Source organism: Anolis carolinensis, chromosome 3 (genome assembly GCF_035594765.1).
Source record: "Anolis carolinensis isolate JA03-04 chromosome 3, rAnoCar3.1.pri, whole genome shotgun sequence".
In the NCBI taxonomy this organism is placed as follows: domain Eukaryota; kingdom Metazoa; phylum Chordata; class Lepidosauria; order Squamata; family Dactyloidae; genus Anolis; species Anolis carolinensis.
In genome coordinates this window covers 57,419,691-57,440,524 of record NC_085843.1, presented here as the reverse complement: position 1 = coordinate 57,440,524, position 20,834 = coordinate 57,419,691, and the positions used below count along the sequence as shown (strand labels likewise).

At 37.4% G+C, this 20,834-nt stretch overlaps 1 protein-coding gene across 3 annotated transcripts in view; it reads left to right on the top strand.

Moving 5' to 3' along the window:
* Positions 1 to 20,834, top strand: part of cadm2 (cell adhesion molecule 2) — a 644,325-nt gene that overhangs the window by 529,825 nt on the left and 93,666 nt on the right. The window lies entirely within an intron of this gene.

The window sequence follows — 20,834 nt, the reverse complement described above, 5'->3', positions numbered from 1 at the left end:
TACAATTTCTTTCCATTATGGACCAATATGGGTACATTCATTTTTGTCATAACAGAAATGCTTGCTTATAGATCAGTCCAGGCTGCCTACAAAGGAAGCTGCAAGATGTTTCTTATATTTAAAGAGCCTACTCTAGCTGAACCTGTAAAGGTGTGTAGGTCTGTTTTGCCACAACTGGAGATCTTCTAAGAACATTATGCTGATTTAGAAGTGGAAAATTGCAGACAAAGAAACATTGTAGTATGTGGTCTGATGAAAATTTAGGCATGAAATAGCATTGAGATACCTACTATTTCTATAGTTTGAAAGGAACAATTGGGGGAAAGCAGATAGCTGTGAACATGAGTAATAAATAATGAAATGTGGCCAGTTCGGAAACACATAAGCCCCATGTTTTCTTACTTTGAAAATAATAGAATATACATTTGTCTCGATTCCTCTCTTTAAAGTATTTTAAAAAATGTATGTAAACATTAAATAGTAGGTTCTTCTTATTAAAATTCTTGTTTGGTGTCATGTAGAGAATTTCCATTTGGTGATACAAGATCCCTAGCAGTATATTTTTCTGTGTTCAAGTTACCTCTATCTGAGTTGTTCACATTTGTGCCAAAGCAATTTCTCAATTGCACTTTCTTATTTGGACTTTTGACTCTTGTTTTGAACTGCAATTTATCAAAACCAGCCCATGGAGTAATGCTACTCATGCCACTAGGTAAATAGTATACTGTAAAATATTGTTACTCCGCTAGGTATTAGGGATGTAAGTAATGATAGACTCACTAAAATTCAGAAATAAACTACGCCAGTTCCATGGATAGATGATAGATAGATAGATGGATGGATAGATAGATAAAATGATATGATCAAATGTTTCAATGTAGCATCAAATTGTGCCAAGCTGTAAGCTGTTCTGAGTTCTCCTTGTCATGAGATAGGTCGGGACAGAAATATGGTAAATAAATAAATAATAAAATGTAATCCTACTAAAGGATTATCATTCTAAAGGATCGCCTTCTCCCGTAAAATATGCTCCAGCCTGCTAGAACCTGACTGGTAGCTACCACCCAGAGGACCTTTTCATCGGCTGCCCTAAGACAATCTGCCGGAAGAACTCCAACTACTAAATGAGCTATCAAAAAATCCTTTTAAAAACCTATGGCTTCTGGCAGGCCTATCCAGACAGTCTTTAAGTATGAATTTTAAACATGTGTCCTTTATTTAATCTCTGTTTTGTGTGTTTTAATATGTATTTTATAGAAAAACTTTTTAATATGTAGCTTTTATAGAAATGCATTTTAATATTTGTGTTTGTGGTGTTTTTGCAATATTTATGTGTTTTGATTTTTCTGTGACCCACCTCAAGCCATGAGGAGTGGTGGGTAAGAAATAACATTTTTTATTATTACTACCACTAGTCCTGAATATCGTCCCCAGATATTTTGAAATACTGTGCTATGACATGCTCGATAACTATATGATATCTTTTTCTGTTCTCTTTAGAATGTACTCTTCTGTTTTTAAAATAAGAATAAAGTAGTTTATAAAACAATTTGCCAATGTACCAATATGGCCAAAACAATGGTAAAACAGTAACAATCAGAAAATAATATCAATTTTGCTTAGGGACAGTATTCTGAAACAGATTTCAGAAAACAGTGCTACAAATAGACACATTTATATTTTTCAAATAATAGAGAATATTTGCATTTAATTCCTTTATAGCAAGGCTATCTAAATCGTGTAATGACACTGGAACACCATATACAGATTGCCAGAAATCCTGTGGTGAAGCAGGATGAACTGGGTCACACACTTTTAAAGAAATTTATAAAGCAGTACCTTTCTGCTTCCCATGCCCCCATAAAAGTCAGCAGAATTATTCAAATTCACTAGTGGGGAGGAGGAAGAGAAGGAGAAACAATATCAGGATATAAATAGACTTGATGGATGTATATAAAACCATCAGAGTCTTTAAAATTGTTAAATAATAAAAACCATTAAATAATGGTTTTAATGTGAAGATAACTGATTTAGTGTTTATATATATTCATGGTTTATTTTATGTTCCGGCATTGAATCTTTGCGGTATATATGTTGTGCTCCACTCTGATTCCCCTTCAGGGTGAGAAGGGTGGAATATAAATGTTTTAAATAAATAAATAATAAATTAAATAAATAAAATCATATAATGCTTGCTTGTCCATTTTCCAAGGACATATAATACCAGCAATGCATTGTAATACATGAAAAACTGAGTTCACTCATTAAAAACACTTTTATGAAATCAAAAGTTAGAACTTTATGAAAAAATATAAATGCTTGATTATCTCTTTTTCTATACCATTATAAAATGTTTCTTTTAGATGGATATGCTATGAGCTTATCACCCCTACCCCTTTCAAAAAAAACTAGTCACTTGCTTGCACCGATTGATTTGATTATCTGGTTCAATGGGAGTCAGAGATATGCTTCATTATTGAGATTATGTTATGATGGTTAAGTTTGATTATTTGGTAGCTTGTGCTTGCACATCTTTCATATTATCTAGTTGAAAGCTGGCCTTGCTGACATTTTCCTGTAATGCATAGTACAGATTTTTCCTAATTAAATTTCTGCAAATATAGATACAGTACCACTGAGGGTAATTGCATGCAAGTGCATATATATATATATATATATATATATATATATATATATATATATATATATATTCTGTAACACTGTAAGGCTTCTAAAACAGCATGGTGCTGCTGAAACTCTAGTGCAGCAGAGTTTTGGTTTTTTTTAAAGATAATCCAGTGTTTAGCAGCCTTTGAAATCAAATGTTTCATCAGTTTAGTTAGATTATAAAGATAATTTTTGACAATTTCCTGTTCTTCCTTTTGATTAGATGTATAGCTTTTTGAAGTGCACCAAGTGGGACAAAATTCCCTCATCACCTTTTTTTTTTTTACTTTGTAGCTTGAAATTTGAAGGAAGGGTTATGCCATTTAATAGAGGGCATAGATTTCCTTATCTTCATTTTGCACAAAAATTGTTTCTAGCATTTAATATATTCTTCCAGTGCACATTTAATAACCACCCTGGTTGGGGAAGAGAAATTATTATCATCGCTTCCCACACTTGTGAGTTCAATTTAGAAGGATGAAGAAAAGCAGAATGGAGGTAGCTTCTTTCCAAATTTATGCCAAAAATATTTATAGGGGTTAAACAGAATTGGTACTACCGTGTTTCCCCGAAAATACGACAGCGTCTTATATTATTTTTTGTCCCCAAAGATGCACTAGGTCTTATTTTCAGGGGATGTCTTATTTTTCCATGAAGAAGAATTCACATTTATGGTTGAACCAAAAAAATTGAACATTTATTATATACTATTCAGTAGTTGTCATCACAAACCAGCATAATCAGACAAACTGTGAATCCTATCAAGGATTTCTTGTTATTACCAATATTTCCATGTAAAACCATCTATGGTATGTACATTTACCAATCCTGCATGCTCTGCGTGTTCTGTTCGGTGGGCATGCTTCCAAACACAAACTTTGCTAGGTCTTACTTTTGGGGAAGGCCTTATATTTAGCAATTCAGCAAAACCTCTACTAGGGCTTACTTTCAGGAAAACAGAGTATGCCACTTACGTTAACCTTTTCCTGTTGGTAACATGACATTCCAAGGGGAAGCAACGTTTATTTGGATATTCTGTTGAACATGATAAATCATCTTATAAAGGCTAAATGAATGGGAAGGAATAAATATCAGGATTTTTTGGGGGTGGGGGGATGGGGAGGGAACTTGCTGGCATTTGGATAATTGCTTATTCCTATGCTTACAATTTGGTGTTGATAACTCAGTTTGCTTTGATGAAGACATGGGGCCCTTCCACACAGCCATATAACCCAAAATATTAAAGCAGATAATCCACAATATCTTCTTTGAAGTGCGTTATCTGAGTCCACACTGCCATATAACAGTTCAATGTGGATTTTATACAGCTGTGTGGAAGGTACCTTGACGAGACAAACTAGTGTCATATATGAATTCCTACCATTGCAATAAAAAAGTTTTTATGGCATTAAGAAATGGAGCCAAGGTGGTGCAGCGGGTTAAATCACTAAGCTGCAGAACTTGCTGACCGGAAGGTTACCGGTTCAAATCTGTGGAACAGGGTGAGCTCCCATTGTTAGCCCCAGCTTCTGCCAACCTAGCAGTTTGAAAACATGCAAATGTAGGTAGATCAATGGGTACCACTTCAGTGATAAGGTAACGGCGCATTCATGGAGGTGTCTACAGACAACACCGGCTCTTTGGCTTAGAAATTGAGATGAGCACCACCCCCAGAGTCAGACTCGACTAGACTTAATGTCAAGGGGAAACCTTTACCTTTACCTTTTTTGGCATTAAGATCTCATTTATTGTTTTCAACAATGCTTACTCAAATGAATAACTTCATCTGGTATCTTTTCCCCCCTACTTCTTTCATTTTTTTTTTCTTTGTTGCAACTCTTGGTCTTTTAATGACAAGCCTCTCATGTTTAACTACATGTATTTATTTAACTATGTATGTTTCTTCAGTGTGGAGTTGGGAGATTCTTTCATCTACAAAGATTTTCATGAATAATACAGAGAAATATGTCAATCTTGTACTTTTTCCTTTCGTATATATACATGTAATAAATTTAGCATTTTTGATTAATTATGCTGCCTTAATAGTTTGAATCTAAACTATGTAAAGCAACTATATAGAGAAATTGTGGTGCATCAGACCAAATCTCAATCTACTCTAATGTTCAAATAAATAAACAATACTAAAATAAAATATTTTGCTCCCTTGATGACCAACCAGTTATTTCTGGGAAGTCCACCAGCAGAATAATATGTGTCCAGTGCCCATTTTTTCCTAACATTTGATATTTAGCAGGATGCTGCTTCCAGTACGCAAGGTGGTAAGTAGTAGCCAATATACCTAGTAGTTATACATTTCTGTGACTCCCTGTGTCTATGTAGAATCTGGATCTATTGGTTGTCTACTCAGTTCCATTAATTTTCTTAAGCTTCAGTGATTTCTAATACTGATATTTACTGAGGTAGTATGGAATAGGTATGAGTCTGCTTGAATTAAACGAAAATTATATATATATATATATATATATATATATATATATATATATATAGTGTGTATGACAGAGAGATTTTTCTGGTTTCTTCACCTTACTCTTGTGAGAAGCTCAGGATGTTTAAAAATGCCATTTTGGTCCCATCTACACTGACATATAATGCAATTTGAACTGCCCTGAACTGGATTGTATGAGTCTACATTGCCGTATAACCCAGTCCAGTGCAGTTAATCTGCATTCTAAAGATGGATTATATGGCAGTGTAGATGGGGCCCTTGTGTAGAAGAAGACCTTACATCTCAAAATATAATGTAGCTAGAATAGGATTTGTCCTAAATTCTCTTAGTTTATGATTTACTGTTTGCATACATTTATTTTCACATTATGATCTTATTTATTTTCAATCCCAACATTTTTTCTTTCTCCCAGCTTTCATTATCGAGTAGTTTGGCATCACCTATCTGGTTTTTCCCCCCCTTTCCTGAGAACACTTGTCTCAGTGGGACCATATCTGCTAATTCTCTCCATTTCCAAAGTTATCTTCAAAACTCAGGAGAGATTTAGACAGCTTTAGCACAAGCAGAGGCTTGACTTAAATGAAAATGTGTAGTTTATCATAATTAGAGATTACGAGTAAGCATAGTGTTTATTCATATTAATTATACAAACAACATGAACATGGCAAAACTTTAATTGAGGAAGTCTAAAAATAAAATTATGAGGAAATCATTTTGTCCCTTAATATGTAAGTAAGGAGTAATTTTGTTTGATATTATTTAATTATATATAGAAGAATAACTCAGGATTGATAGAACCTTTACAACACAATCCTGTATGTACTTTTTTAAATAGTGTACCTCAGGGATGCCGTAGTTCTTCTTTGGCTTGGTTCTACCATAGCTGTTAACACGGTTCAGTCACCCATATTCCCAACTGAGGTTGTTGGACAAATAAGAAGAAGACATTACTCACTAAAAAGACAATAATGCTTGATAAGGTAGAAGGCAGTAGAAAAGGAGAAAGACGACATTCCAGATGAATAGATTCAGTCAAGGAAGCTATAGGTCCTGAGCAAGGCTGTCTATCATAAGAAGATTTGGTGGACTCTTACTCCTAGAGTCACCATAAATGAAAATTGACTTGATCACATTAACCATAGTGCCAAACTTTAATTTTCATGAAGGATCAATTTACTTGTTTTTTATATAATGCCAAGCAAAATCTGTATCATATAATTATTCCCTATAGTAAAAATGAGCACAGTACTCATCCATTATATATGTGTTTTAGCCAACATCTATGATCAAAATTAAAAGAACTTTAGAAACTTCAGAAGAATTGGGACTCATATTGTCAACTGCAATAGACAACATGGTTCCTTTTCAAACCATATTTTCAAGAAAGGTGGATTTTAAGGCCCCTTCACAATACACAGTAGTGCTATGATTTCATTTTAATTGGGGTGACAACATCCTATGAAATCCTAGGATTTGTACTTTACTGAGGGGCTTTTAGAATTATCAATCTGAAAGCACTACTGTTTCACCTAAGTACAAAGTCTAGGATTCCATAACTGAATAAAACTGACAGCTGAAATGCTAATGAGGAAAATTTGTTGATGGAAAATCTAAACTAGCTGAACAGGAATGGCCATGGAAGTTAAAGTGGAGTATAGTGTTATAACTGTGTAGTGCAAAACTTTGTGTAACTTTGATTGGGCAACTGCATTTCTACCCCCCCCCCCCCAAAAAAGAAGAAGTTTGTACACTTCATTTGCATTGACAAATGTAAATTTGCATATAAATATAAATTAAATGAAATAGTGAGTGCATTTTGCACAGGCAGTTTTTATGAAAAAACTGCAACAATGTATTATTTTTGCTAATGCAACGAATGTACATCCTTTGTATATTTATATTGTAGAGTATAGTTTACAGAGTATATTGACTCTGAACATTAGAATGAGCAGATTTATGTCATTTGTTCACTGTTGTTATGTTCTTGGTACATTATAAGGTAGGAGATTGAGGCCCCTTCGACACAGCTGTGTAAAATCCACACTGAAGTTGATTATATAGCAGTGTGAACTCAGATGAGCCAGTTAAAAGCAGATATTGTGGACTATTTGCCTTGATATTTTGGGTTATATGGCTATAAGGGCCCTAAGAAGGTCCAGGGTATTGCATCACTGTAGTGCATTCTAATGTTTTTATCCAATCTCATGAATTTGACTTGGGGAGGGAAGTAACAATAGAGCTGTGAGTAAAGAGAGTGGTTAATTCCTTTCCCGATTATTGTGATAGATTTGCAGACATATTTGGGTAGAGGATTTTTATATTAGACAAGCCTTAGAGCAGTGGTTCTCAACCTGTGGGTCCCCAAATGTTTTGGCTTTCAACTCTCAGAAATCCTAACAGCTGGTAAACTGGCAGGCATTTCTGGGAGTTGTAGGCCAAAACACCTGGGGACCCACGGGTTGAGAACCACTGCCTTAAAGGAAAATATTCAGTTGCCCTCCTCTAAGGCTACTTCTCTAATCAAGTTCATATGTTGTCCACCTTTACTTCTACATCTAAAACAAATAGACAATCACTGTGAACAGTGGTGTACAGTTTGAATGTTCAGGTTGCTAAATAGTGTCTTAATAGTTGTCGGAGAAGGTAAAACTCCATTTCATCTAGTTTAGTTTTAACAGCCCCCAAATCTTCTTCATTAACACTTCAGCTGCCAGTTTTATTCAATTGAGTGTTCACATATCCACTCCTGGTTTTAATCTGATACTGGGTTCATTCAGTGAAGTCTCCTCATCTGTTTGAAAACTGGATGATTCTAGAAGGGAAAGTTTTTAGTGCAGTTATTCAGAGTGCTTTCTATTAAGTCTTCCTTAATGGATATCCTGTGGTAAGAAAGAAGACAAAAGAAGCAGTGGGAAAACATTTCAGGATTAAAAATGGAAGACACCATAAAAGCATTCCATTCAAGTACCCCTATTAAAATAATTTGTTCAAATGTCCTTTTGAAGCCAGGATTGTAATGTGGCCTGGCTCTTCCTCTTAATGACAATGGGATCTCTTATGTGCTCCCCCCCCTCTGCCGCCCAACTATTGTCAGGAGGAAATTAAGTATGCTTTGCATGTTCTCATCACACCAAGAAAGATGAGTAGGCCATTTTGGTGAATTAAGGATACAACTTTATAAAGGGAAAGAAATGCATTTTCTTCTCCACCCTGACAAACTGAAATCTTTTTTTAAAAAAGGAGCACTGAGTTCATACACTCACATAGTTTTCAAGGTTGCCAAATTGTTCCTTGGCAAATTTGAAAATTCAATGAAATTAACTAATAAAATAAAAATAGGCATCAGTCTGCCTTGTACAGTCCCTTTTGTGATAACCAGCCATCACACAGTCCTTGTTAAATAACCCCTTCCCTAATACTTTGGTGTCATAGGGAACAAAATATACCATGAAACATTCACAGTTCTTCTAGCAAAAGCTTCCTGAGACCAAGACAAACAATTCAAAACAAATACAAACATGTTTCTGGGTTAGCCGATATGAAGACATGACAGCTTCCCCTTCAAGTACCTTACCTGCCATCCTTATTCTCTCCTGTAATCTATTATCCTAGTTGTTATTTAAGCAATTAAGTGGTTTGAGGAAATAAAAGTAATTTGAGAGTTTAGTAAAACAAATCTGTAATCCAGATGTAGTCCAGCATCTGGACAGCCATATCTTCCTCCACTGTTCTAGGGTGTATAAAGGGGAAGACATTTGGCTGTACATTGTATAGATATCACCTTTCCCTTTGATTTTATTGTGGAGCCCAGAATCAGATTGAGATCAGGAAGAAATAGTGAAGAATGATTGAACTTCCCCCCTCCCTCACATTGGTGATGCTACTAAAGTGGTGCCACTGCATTCATGGTTTCCCAAAGAAAATTCATTTTTTGCCTTTGTGATAAAGAGAATGATGGGCTAAATAGACCTTTGGTTGACACAGCATGACTTCTCTTGTGTTCTTAAAATCCCTCTCTCAATCGAGACTAAAAGGAGGACACCGTTGGTGATGAAATATAAGAAATGACATATTTCTTAAAATCAGGCCTACACTTTCTCCTGTAGAGGGTTAACTTCTGAAATGGCGATTCAAGAGTCGGGTCGGGAAAACTTGAAATAAATGATCATGAAAAGAGGCTAACAGCATAAAATTGATTACATCTGTAACCATAATGTTACTGTGTAGAGAAATTGACTTAATCCTTTTCCATTGATTTAATTAGTGACCGTGTTAAATCTCAAATTAAGAATTTAATTTTGCTGGATTAAAACATTTTAATGAAGGACAATATAAAGAGCTTTTAATTTCAGTATCCATCCATCCTGTTGAGTAAGCTTTAAATTCCTGCTAACGATTGACTAAATTATACAAGTGACATTTGCATTAAATTTCAACTGACTTTTTAAATAAATTGTTACTGAAATGATTATATGCTTTGTACTGTGTTAAAACCAGGTGGAGAGTGAATATGAACCATATTTCTATATAGGAGAACACAGTGGTAGAAGCTATTGTTGAGCTTCATATACTAATATGCACATTATATCACTGCACATTATATCAAGGACTCTACACACTTTATAGAAAAGATCAGCAACCTCAATCTAAGCACCAAGGACATCCTGATCAGCTTTGATGTGGTGTCCCTTTTTACCAAAGTCCCAGTAGCTGACACCCTCACACTAATCAAACAAAACTTCCCAGAAGACATCACAGCCCTGTTTCACCATTGCCTCACCACTAGCTACTTTCAGTGGGACACTGGATTCTATGAACAGAAGGATGGAGTGGCCATGGGGAGCCCTCTCAGCCCAGTAGTAGCAAATTTCTATATGGAATACTTTGAAAAACAGGCCCTAGAAACAGCACCAAAAAAGCCAACTGTTTGGTTCAGATACGTAGATGACACCTTCACGATTTGGAGCCATGGAGAGGAAGAACTCAGCAAGTTCCTGGACCATCTTAACAGCATCCACCCAAACATCCAATTCACCATGGAAAAAGAAAAGGAAGGAAAACTGCCATTTCTAGATGTTCTGGTCATCCGCAAACCCAATCAACAATTGGGCCACACAGTTTACAGAAAACCTACACACACAGATAGATACCTTCATAAAAACTCCAACCATCACCCAAGTCAAAAAAGGAGCACAATCAAAGCCCTGACAGACCGTGCACAAAGAATCTGCGAACCTCACCTCCTCCAAGGTGAACTCAACCACCTAAACTGGGCTCTACAGGCCAATGGATACTCCACCACAGACATCAGAAGAGCTGCAAGGCCAAGAACAAGCCATGAGAGTCAAGACAAAGATCCACCCAGAGGAAAGGTGTACTTACCATACATCAAGGGAACTACTGACCGCATAGGGAAGCTGATGAAGAAGCACAACCTACAAACTATCTACAAACCCACGAAGAAAATCCAACAAATGCTACGGTCAGCGAAGGACAAGAGGGATCCTCTCTCTTCTGCAGGAGTCTACCGGATACCATGCAGCTGTGGACAAGTCTACATAGGGACCACCAAACGCAGCGCCCAAACAAGAGTCAAAGAACATGAAAGGCACTGCAGACTAATTCAACCAGAGAAATCAGCCATAGCAGAGCATTTGATGAACCAGCCTGGACACAGAATACTATTTGAGAACACAAAAATGCTGGACCATTCTAACAACTATCATGTCAGACTACACAGAGAAGCCATTGAAATCCACAAGCATGTGGACAACTTCAACAGAAAGGAAGAAACCATGAAAATGAACAAAATCTGGCTACCAGTATTACAAAACTCAAAAATCAGAACAGTAAATAAAAAGCAATACTCTGAAAACAGAGGGTTTCCAGACATGAATCAACCAAGGGCAGTTAACGACTCTAAACAAAGGATGCCCCAGAGGCAGGAAGAAGACAGCAGATAAGCTTTTCAATGCTAATTTAAGTGATTAACTACACATTCACACTGACCTCTCTCACCCTAGACTTTCCACAGATATATATTAACCTCTTTGCTTAGTTTTCTCCATACCTCACAACCTCTGAGGATGCCTGCCATAGATGTGGGCGAAACGTCAGGAGAGAATGCTTCTGGAACATGGCCACACAGCCCGAAAGACATACAACAACCCTGTGATCCCGGCCATGAAAGCCTTCGACAACACAAATATTTAAAATGCTATAATAATAATAATAATAATAATAATAATAATAATAATAATAATAATAATAATAATCAAACTTTATTTATACCCCGCCACCATCTCCCCAATGGGGACTCGGGGCGGCTTACATGGGGCCATGCCCAAGACAATACAATATAACCATAACATAATACAATTAAATAATACATTACATAAAATAAACAGTACATATATAAAAACTTTAAAAACCCTCTCTTGCATGCCGACTATGGCCTTCCTTGGTGATTTCCGAGCCCAGGCCAAATAGCCAGACCTGAGTTTTAGAGATCATAACCATTATTTCATACTAAATATTAGAAATAAAATCTACGTTGTTGGGGCAATATCAAGAATACATATCTTAAGTATTCGGCATTACAATATATCTATTTTTAAGAAATTCAAAAATGTTTTCTATTACTAAAATTTTTATCTTTGAGGTACCATGAGACTCAGCTATATGCAAAATTGTTCAGACCCTTTTTTTTGTACATGACATAAAAATAATTCAGCATTGCCTATTAACATAACATTTTTATTCTACAAACTTGAGAGAATCAGTGTGGAAAAAAGAGTCATAATATAACTTTGATAACCCTTCTTTGAAAACCTCTGTTTTTGCCATGAAACCACTTCCATGTTTTAGTAGATATTTTCCAAAAAATAGTCCAATATCCATTTTAATAAAGTATAAGCTATTTTGACTCTATGGAAGAGTTGTTCTATAAATGCATAATGGCTTTATTTTAATTATTTTGCATTTATTAAATCACTTTTGTCCAATAACATCTTATCTGAGATGTATTTCACAGTGCAGAACTAACACAGAAATAGTTACATAGCAGAGCAATATCCAGAATATTAGCTGAATCGGTTATAGCAAAAACAGCATCCAGTCCTATGTCATCTCAAAAACTAACAAATGCATTATGGCATAAGTATTTATGGATTTCTTCAGTCTTCTTCATCAAATGCAATGACAGTTGTGTGTATATATATGTGTGTGTGTGTATATATATATATGTGTGTGTGTATGTATGTATGTATATATATATATATATATATATATATATATATATATATATATCTCCAATAATGCATATGCATACATTGGGCTGGAGACGCTAAGGATAATTGTAAACAGTGAGTATTCAGATGGAATGGGCATTGCACTTAATCGAGAAATTATAGAAAAATATATTTATTAATAGTGGTTATTTATGAAGTAACATTTGGATATGCACTACCATCCTTGCTACAGTGTACGAATAAACATACAGCATGGGTAAAATGCTTTCAGGATATTCAAGATACAGGAGGCTGAGCTAATATTGTTCAGGTGTTTTGTGCCACGCACTGTCTTTGAAGATTCTCTTTTCAAGAATAGCCTGCTAAACCCAGTGTCAGAGTGCCTAAGGAGGCTGAAATGTTATTCTTTTCAATTCTGAATTTTCTTCTTTCAGGTTGTGTCTATTTATTCTCATGTATGGAAAGTACTGAGGCACTGCTGGCTAATTATATCATGTATAATGTTGGAAGATGAACTAATGTTATGAGTGACATTGCAAGCTCCTGTAAAATGTTACTAGTAAACTGCATAGTAGTATAGTTGTATTTAGATGTTTCACAGGGTCTGTTTTCTGTGCCTGTATCTTTATTACACAATCTGTTGTTGTTTCTGATAAACAATATTCTTATATCTTTTTCTGTTTCTTACTGTCTTCCCTTGACTTGCCTATCTCTGTAAAACGGTTCATCCTGGAACATTTGTGGCAAGTTGCCTCAAAGGCTGAGCTCTATTTAGGCTTATGCACATTGCCACATTTGCTGCATTTGCTGCATGCTTTTGCTGTTTGGAATGCCTACTTGGGGTGCAGAATATGCTGGAGGCTTTTTAAAATTCTTATACATCTTGGATGCTTTCACTTCTGTTTGACTGCATGCACGATTGCTTCTTCGAACAAAGTTTGAGCTTGGTGAATTATGTGGGCCTGTGCTCTGCAGATATCCACAGTCTTTTCAAGGGTGAGAGGTTATTTCTTCTGAAAAGTCTTCTATTGAGTTTACTGTCAGTTACCAAGATGCCAGTTTACTCCTTGGGCATTGCATCCCCAGAGGAACTAAATATACAATGTTGTGCTATATAATTCTGTGACAAAAACATTGATTCCTGCAGCCTTGCTATGTTTCAGTTTGTTAGTACTTATCCTCTCAATCTTCCTGAGTTCATAGTCACTCTGAAATGCTGCTAGAACCTCTGTCAGGAATTTTGTACCTCCAGGATGAGGTGTACTTCTATAGTATTATCACCAAAGCAGGGAAGCAAAACAGCAATTTTATATGTTTCATGTTCTTTTGCAGCCTCAAGGTACAAATTCAAAATATTTTGCTATGCCCTTCTCCAGTTCTCTTTCTAATTTCTTACAGTTAGATAACTCAGTGTGATAGAATTAACAATTGCAAGGAACTGGCAATTTCAAAAAGCTGTTCTGTGCAGAAGAATTGTGAAAGAAACCCCTTTTCTCACACAATGTAATTACGTCATCAGATTAGCAGTCAACATACAGAAAGCTTATCCAAAATTCTGCTTACTAACTCAGAGAAACAGAACTATGAATTCATCTCAAGTATTTTATATCTTGTATTATGCATATTGTACTTCACTATGCATACACCCCATCTTTAGATATTCTAGAGACATGATAGGTTACGTGCACTCTGGATGAACCACTGTCTCCTTTCACCAAGGGATATTTGGGTATCATGGGTCAGTGAGCTACACAGTGTAGAAAATGGGGGGAGGAATAGAAAGAGCAGCTGGAAAGTGATTGATTACTTTTTAAAGTGAAGCCAATCTATGCATATTTCTTGGAGATGCTATTGCCCAGTGTTTCCCCCCCTTTCCTGGTAGATTTTTAAAGGAAAAACTCACATGTAGCCCTTGCTTTGTCAGGCAGTTGGACATTATGTCTCTTTATTATTACATAAGTAGTAGTGGATAAACCACTAGACAGGAGTGTCAATCTCATTTTCACCTAGGGCCACATTCGCCTTATGGTTGCTGTCAAGAGTCCAATTAGCGCCAATTAGCGAACAAAAATAGTTTATTCAGCAGATAAGCCAAAAAGTAATGTTAACACAGAAAAAACCTTGAAACACTTCACTATCAGTGCTTCAAGAGCAGTTCAAACAAAAATATAATTCAGCAACACAAGCAGGTAAAAACAAAGCTAAACAAACTTAGTGCAAACTGCACTTTCTGAGTCCAAGCCCTGCCAGCCGGCTCTGTAGTTTTCAAAGGAACAGTTCTCAAAAGAAAACACCAAATTGGTCAGGAAACAAACAAACAAACTAAGAATGCAGTAGACTGCTTCCACAATGTGGATAAAGCCGAAGGCTCCAAAAGGATGGTGAAAAGACGTCGTCCGGGATTCCAAGGTCAGGTTAGGAGATAACAGCGGTGTCCAAAGAGCAAGCCAGGAGTCAAAAGCCGATAGTAGTCATCAATCACAGGGCGAAGGCAGTAGCAAGGTCAAATTCCGGTCCAAGGTCTGAAGAGGGTGCAGTCATCCAAAACAGGTCCACGATAAGACACAGCGAGAGCCAAGCTAGGTGATAATAGCAGATTCAAATCATAGTCCAAGACCAGTCTTCATGGAAACACAGAGATCCCAATGGCGCCTCAGCAACACCTTGCCACACGCAAAGTGCAGTGGCCAAACATTCCAATTTTATTCCCCTTCCTCCTGGGTGACCAAACACTCACACCCAAACACCAGGTGTCCCAAATCTACTCAGAGTCTGAGCTCCACACAGCTAGAGCTCGTGGATCTGGAGTACCTAGCAATTCGTCGGAGTCCCAATCATCCTGCCCACACTTAGCCCCATGAACACTTAAAGAACCATCCTCCCTTCTCCAAGCATCCCAATTGGGATCAACTCCTGCAGAAACCCCAGGTTCAGAAGTATCCATAGACCCCAAATCCCCAGACATCTCCGGTGGCTGTGCCCATTCAGTGCCCGCTTCCCCAGCCACCACCTGTTCCTCAGCATCCATCTCCCCATCTGAATCTTCCTCAGAAGATCCCCCATATAGCTCTCTAAGTGGCTTCCTGCGCAACTCCTCCAGTGAACCCTCCTCACGAGGGTTTTTTCTTCCTCTTCGAATTCCATCCCCATCAACCATAATCCCCGAAGGCGCAGTCACAACACTTGCAATCAAAGAGCCAGTTGTAATTGTAAGACTTTGTGAATGTAACTATGTTGTTCTGGCATTGAAAGATTCATAGGCCATGTGAAATGACATGGTGGGCCAGATTTGGCCCACGGGCTTTGCGTGTGACATGTGTGTACTACAGGTACAAGCACAAATTTGACTAACTTGCTTTTGCCTGTGAGAATAATATAACATCTATTTATTAAAAATCTATGTAGATATAAAAGCATTGGCTTCTATGCACTAGAACTCTTTACTTGAGAAGACACTGCCTAATGCTCACCAATCTCCTCCTCTCTGCAGTTCTTTCATCATGCTATGAGCAGTTGGTGGTAAGGATTGTGAAAAAGAAGAAATGACAGTTCACTGTAGATAGAGCTCTTGTTTTTTTAACAATAATCCAAGCCATGTTTTTACATTATTGTAACTAGGGACAAAGATTGCTTTATATTTGAACCAATGTTTATAGCAATTCATGACTTTTTAAGAACAGAACGTGTGACAACTATTGTCACACACACACAAAACCCATGATACCCATGGCCAGTTATGTTAATTTTTATGAATGGTAAAATTGGCTATATTGATGCAGAGACACCACACTCAGCATCAGCCAGTGGAACCTCCTTCATTTCTCCAGGTAAAACACTGTCCTCATACTGGCACTGTTTTTCCAAGGCATCTAAACAAGCAAAAATCTGTTCAGTAATTTCACCTCATCTTCACATATGGTTTCCTGTTTAACTGGAACTAAGAGCTTCTTCATAGTTTTGTGTCTGGCCAGAAAAGCAGTTTGTTTGAATGCTGCTTAGCTGGGCCTTTCCTCCTTGGTTCTGTTGCTATCTTTTCTGGAAACCAGTGGTTAGCATCTGGGACTACTTCATAGTCCAACATTCAAACCACCAAAAAGCCCACAGGCAGCATAACAGACCTCACCACATTCAGCTCAACCAACCTGTGAGAGGTGTAAGTAATTCTGTCTTGACCTACAAGAGCTTAATAAGATCTGGAGGGCTAAACAGAGGCCTGTCTTGGACTTCAGACATGCAGAGGCAAACTGGGTCTGCCAGGCCTGCAAGGAGCCCAGATAGGTGTATCATGCCTTCAAAGGATCTAACTTGACTTATAAAGCTTCAGAGAGCCTAACCCAGCCTCCTAGGCCCTACACTAACCAAATCTATCAAGTCTAACAGGCTGTCAGGCCATGAATGAACTCAACTCATTCTAGTCTGTCCTCTACCTATAAGGGGACTTGCCAGACCTACCTGACCTACAAGTTGCCTATTATTGCTTACCAGGCCTTCAGCGTTGTCCTGGTATTTAAAGGAACCTAGCAAAGTTGTACACCCTATAACATTGTTTGAATAAATTGTTCCCCTATGCCTTAAACTAGACATATCTGCAGCCCACCTGCTCCCATTTATATTTTGAGAGTATGTCTGAGAAATTGGGGGTGGGGGGAAGACGTTTTTAAATTTTCTTTTAATCTGCTTTGTATTTTCAACAATTCTTCAGAATTTCAAACATCTAGAGGTATTAAGAGGCTGAAGCTGGAGTTTTGGCATGGAAAGCATGTGTTTTCTCATTGAACCATGGCAGTTTATATTTTAATAAATGTTTCATACACATGGCACCTTTTTTGCGTGATTTTAACAAGTATGCCTTCAATCGATTCTTCACTACTAGTATAGGTGAATTCCCATATAATGCTAGTTTATGTTTTGTTTAACACTTACAAGATGTTTTGGACTTCAACTGTCATAAGACTTGACAGGATAGTAATGGTTTATGAGTGTTGTAGTCCAAAAACATATGGAGATCCACAGTTTCCCCTTTGCTAGAATAGCATATGTTGCAATTTGGAAACAAACCATATTTCTCAGTCCTGTAAATAAATAAATGTGCATTATTCCTCTTCATTTTTATGTAAAGCTGTGCTTGCTAGATGTTTCAGAAATCTATGGTGTTACTTCCTGAGCTACATTGTAGCAAAAAAACTAACATTGTAATGGGAACCCTAAAACATGAGATATTAAATAAGAATTTGGAAAAACTGTAGGGTTGTTAGTCTACTTACCACAAAGAAAGAACATTGTGCTCAATAGGATTAGTTCCATAAACATATTTAATACTATGACTAAATTCAGTACAAGAGTAGACTTGTATCCAAGAGATTTAAAAATAGGGCTCAAGTACCAAGTTTATGGCTGTGAAAGTAATGTATTTTACTTTTTGAAGCAGATATTAATCTTTCAAATCCTAGCTGTACTTTGTTTGTTGTTCTCCTTAGTTGCCAATTTGTGTCAAAAGTCTGGTAATATTTCTGCAGTTCTCGAATCTATACAATAGAAGTTTTTCTTTATTTGCAATATCAGTGAGCTTTATCAATTAACATTTTTATTCATGCCCTTTACAGAATACTCTAGCAGTACCTGGCTAACTCTCTGATCATATTAAATTGGTTTGATTTGTTGGATGCATTCCCCTTAGATGCTAAGATTCACTAAAGGCTGCTATATCATGTCTATTAAACAATGTGACATGAGAACTTTGGAAATTCATGTTTGTATTTTTATAAGGCTGTTAAAACAGCATAACGTAATATATTAAACCCTATTTCAAATAAATCTATGGAAGTGGTTTAAAGGATCAGGAACACAGCCTTAACTTCCACTTCCAACACAATTCAGACTGAAAGAATAGTTACAGTGACATTTAGAGGTGAGATGAAAAGGTAGAGACTAGAGCTTATCCAAAGGTACTTTTCCACAGCCAGCATGGGGGATTCTGGTGATCCAGAGAGTAACTCTTTCAAGCTATAAGAATGATATCATTCATCCAGATGTAGCATACAATAGTTTGTTGACTTGAGGTTATTTTTTTTTACTATGACATGGAAAGGAGGAGGTTCTATAAAGTATGTTTCCTTGGCCCAGAAAACGATTATGGTGCTGGTATTGAACTGGTATTGGACTCACTGTTCCCTTTAAGGACAGACCTTTTGCCTTCTTGAAACATACATTTTTCCAAGTTTTGTGCTTGAATCCACATTAAGAGAACTGTAGAACCTTTTGCCATGATGAGTCAAACTCTTCTTAACTTTCCTGCTCCCAAAGGCAGAGCAGCTGTTCTCAGCACAAGCAACCCATTAGCTCCAACTACTGAAAAATGTTATCTTTTCAGTAGGGAATAGTATAGTACCATTGGTTTGAGAGATAAGCAGTTTACAGAAATTTATATTAGGAAGATGTTGGAATTGCATTATGATAGCACAGAGTGTACTGAGTGATTTCCAGAAAACTTATTTATAATAATGGCTTTCAGCATTTCACATGTTAAACTAATGACTTTGTTTTGGAGTGGTGATATGTCAGTACAGCAAGATGACATGGTGTGCAGTGGTAGGGCAGCACAAACAAGGGTCAAAGATGCTACAAGCATAAAATGAGAACTTAAAATGCATGGGAGATGCACTGTAATTCCGAGTCTTCACAGGTGGGGAATTCTGGAAGCTGAAATATAAAGTAATACGTTTTCTAGGCATTGGCAATCTCTCTTGAAATTAAACAACCTGTCCTCAGCTGTTGACAGAATACAATAAGAAGGCATAAGCTTTATTTTCTCTCCATATAACAGTCTAGTCATTCCTCCATTCACATTCCTTCTATAAACTATAAAAATATCATATTTTAATTCACTCCTGCTGTGACCTTTCTCATTATAGAAAAGTTGTCAGACACACATTTCTGTCCGCATCCCTTATTTAATTTGGGCTTGACCCTCCAAGGTCAGTCACAGTTGGTTGGAGGTTTTTTCACTGTCTGATCTGAACCAATGGCATGCAGAAAGAAAATCTGATTATCTACTGGAATTTCCCCCTTCTCCCTTCCATCTTGCTGCATCCTCTTGCATAACAATAATTTAAGCAAGTTTGCCTCTGAGCACTTGTTTATGTAAAGTTTTTAATAGAGGGGTTCATCCCATAATTCTTTTTAACTAAAAGCAGTCATGTTCCTTTATTCCTTTGTCCCATTTATTCATTTCAGATGCCAAATTTATGAATAAATACAATTCCTGAAACATAACTTACAATCATAGTGGGAAAAAACAGCTTTTTAAAATGTTCTCTTGACATTCTTCATCAATAATTTCATAAAAGCAGGGCCTGACTTACCAGACCAAGCCGGTTGCTGGGGAGGGCACCCCGCCCCCATCATGGCGGCCACCGGGGAAGTCTTCTTCTTCCCAGAGGCCCACTGGGCGGCGGGAAACTTTCCCGCCGCCAGGCCTATGGAGCCAATCCAAGTTGGGTCCGTCCCGGCCTGCCATTGGACAGGCACGCCAGGAGGGGCGGGCCCCACCGCTGCTCAACCCAGGGGATGAGCAGAGGGGAGCATTCGGCTGCTTGCTTGCTTGCTTGCCATCCCACCCACCCTACATGCAGTTCTGTTATTGTTATCGTATTCAATGTTTGTTTTGTCACAACCATGTTTTTGGTGTGTGGCATGGGCCCCGGATCAGCTATGCTTACTCCTCCCCCCTCATTGGAAGGAGGAGGGAGTAGCATCGCGGACACTGGGCGGCACTTTTGTACCGATCACCGGGTCTGGTTTCGGTCGCGCCTTTGGATTCGTTTCCGGGATCAAGCAGCACTGGGCTGACTGATCAGTGATCCAGGACCCATGCATGGCAGCCAACCCTTATTCCTGTATCCAATAAAATGTTGTGGCCAGTTTATACCCAAAAAACACATACTGTGCGGTGTCTTTTATCGTGCGGTAACATCCAGGCGGAGTGTGTCGCCCATACCCAAGCAACATGGGGAGGAGGCTGAGCAAAGCACTTCCATTTCTTAACACTGCTTCCTTTCCCCCCAGCACCTAGAAATTTCAGCTACAGGGCTGAGTGGGGACGAAAGTAGATCTTAAACTTAGCAAGTATTTGAAGACAACTTCCTTTCAGTAGTAAAATGCATCTGAGTGTCATAGCAAGTGATTGTCCTTACCTACCTGTCTTGCTTTTAGTGTGCATTCATTTATGATTAATGAGCTTAATTTGCAAGAATGGTGCCAGAGGCATGTCTTTCCAAGCCAATCTGATTGCTGGAATGGAAGGAATATGTGCCAATTATAGGAAATTTTCCCATTACCATCTACTTTGACTCTTAGAAATTACAACGGGGAAAGGATATCAACAAAAATTTTCAGTAGCAAATGAGCTTTGGGGTTATTTTGTTTTTTATTCAACTAATAAATTTTATTAG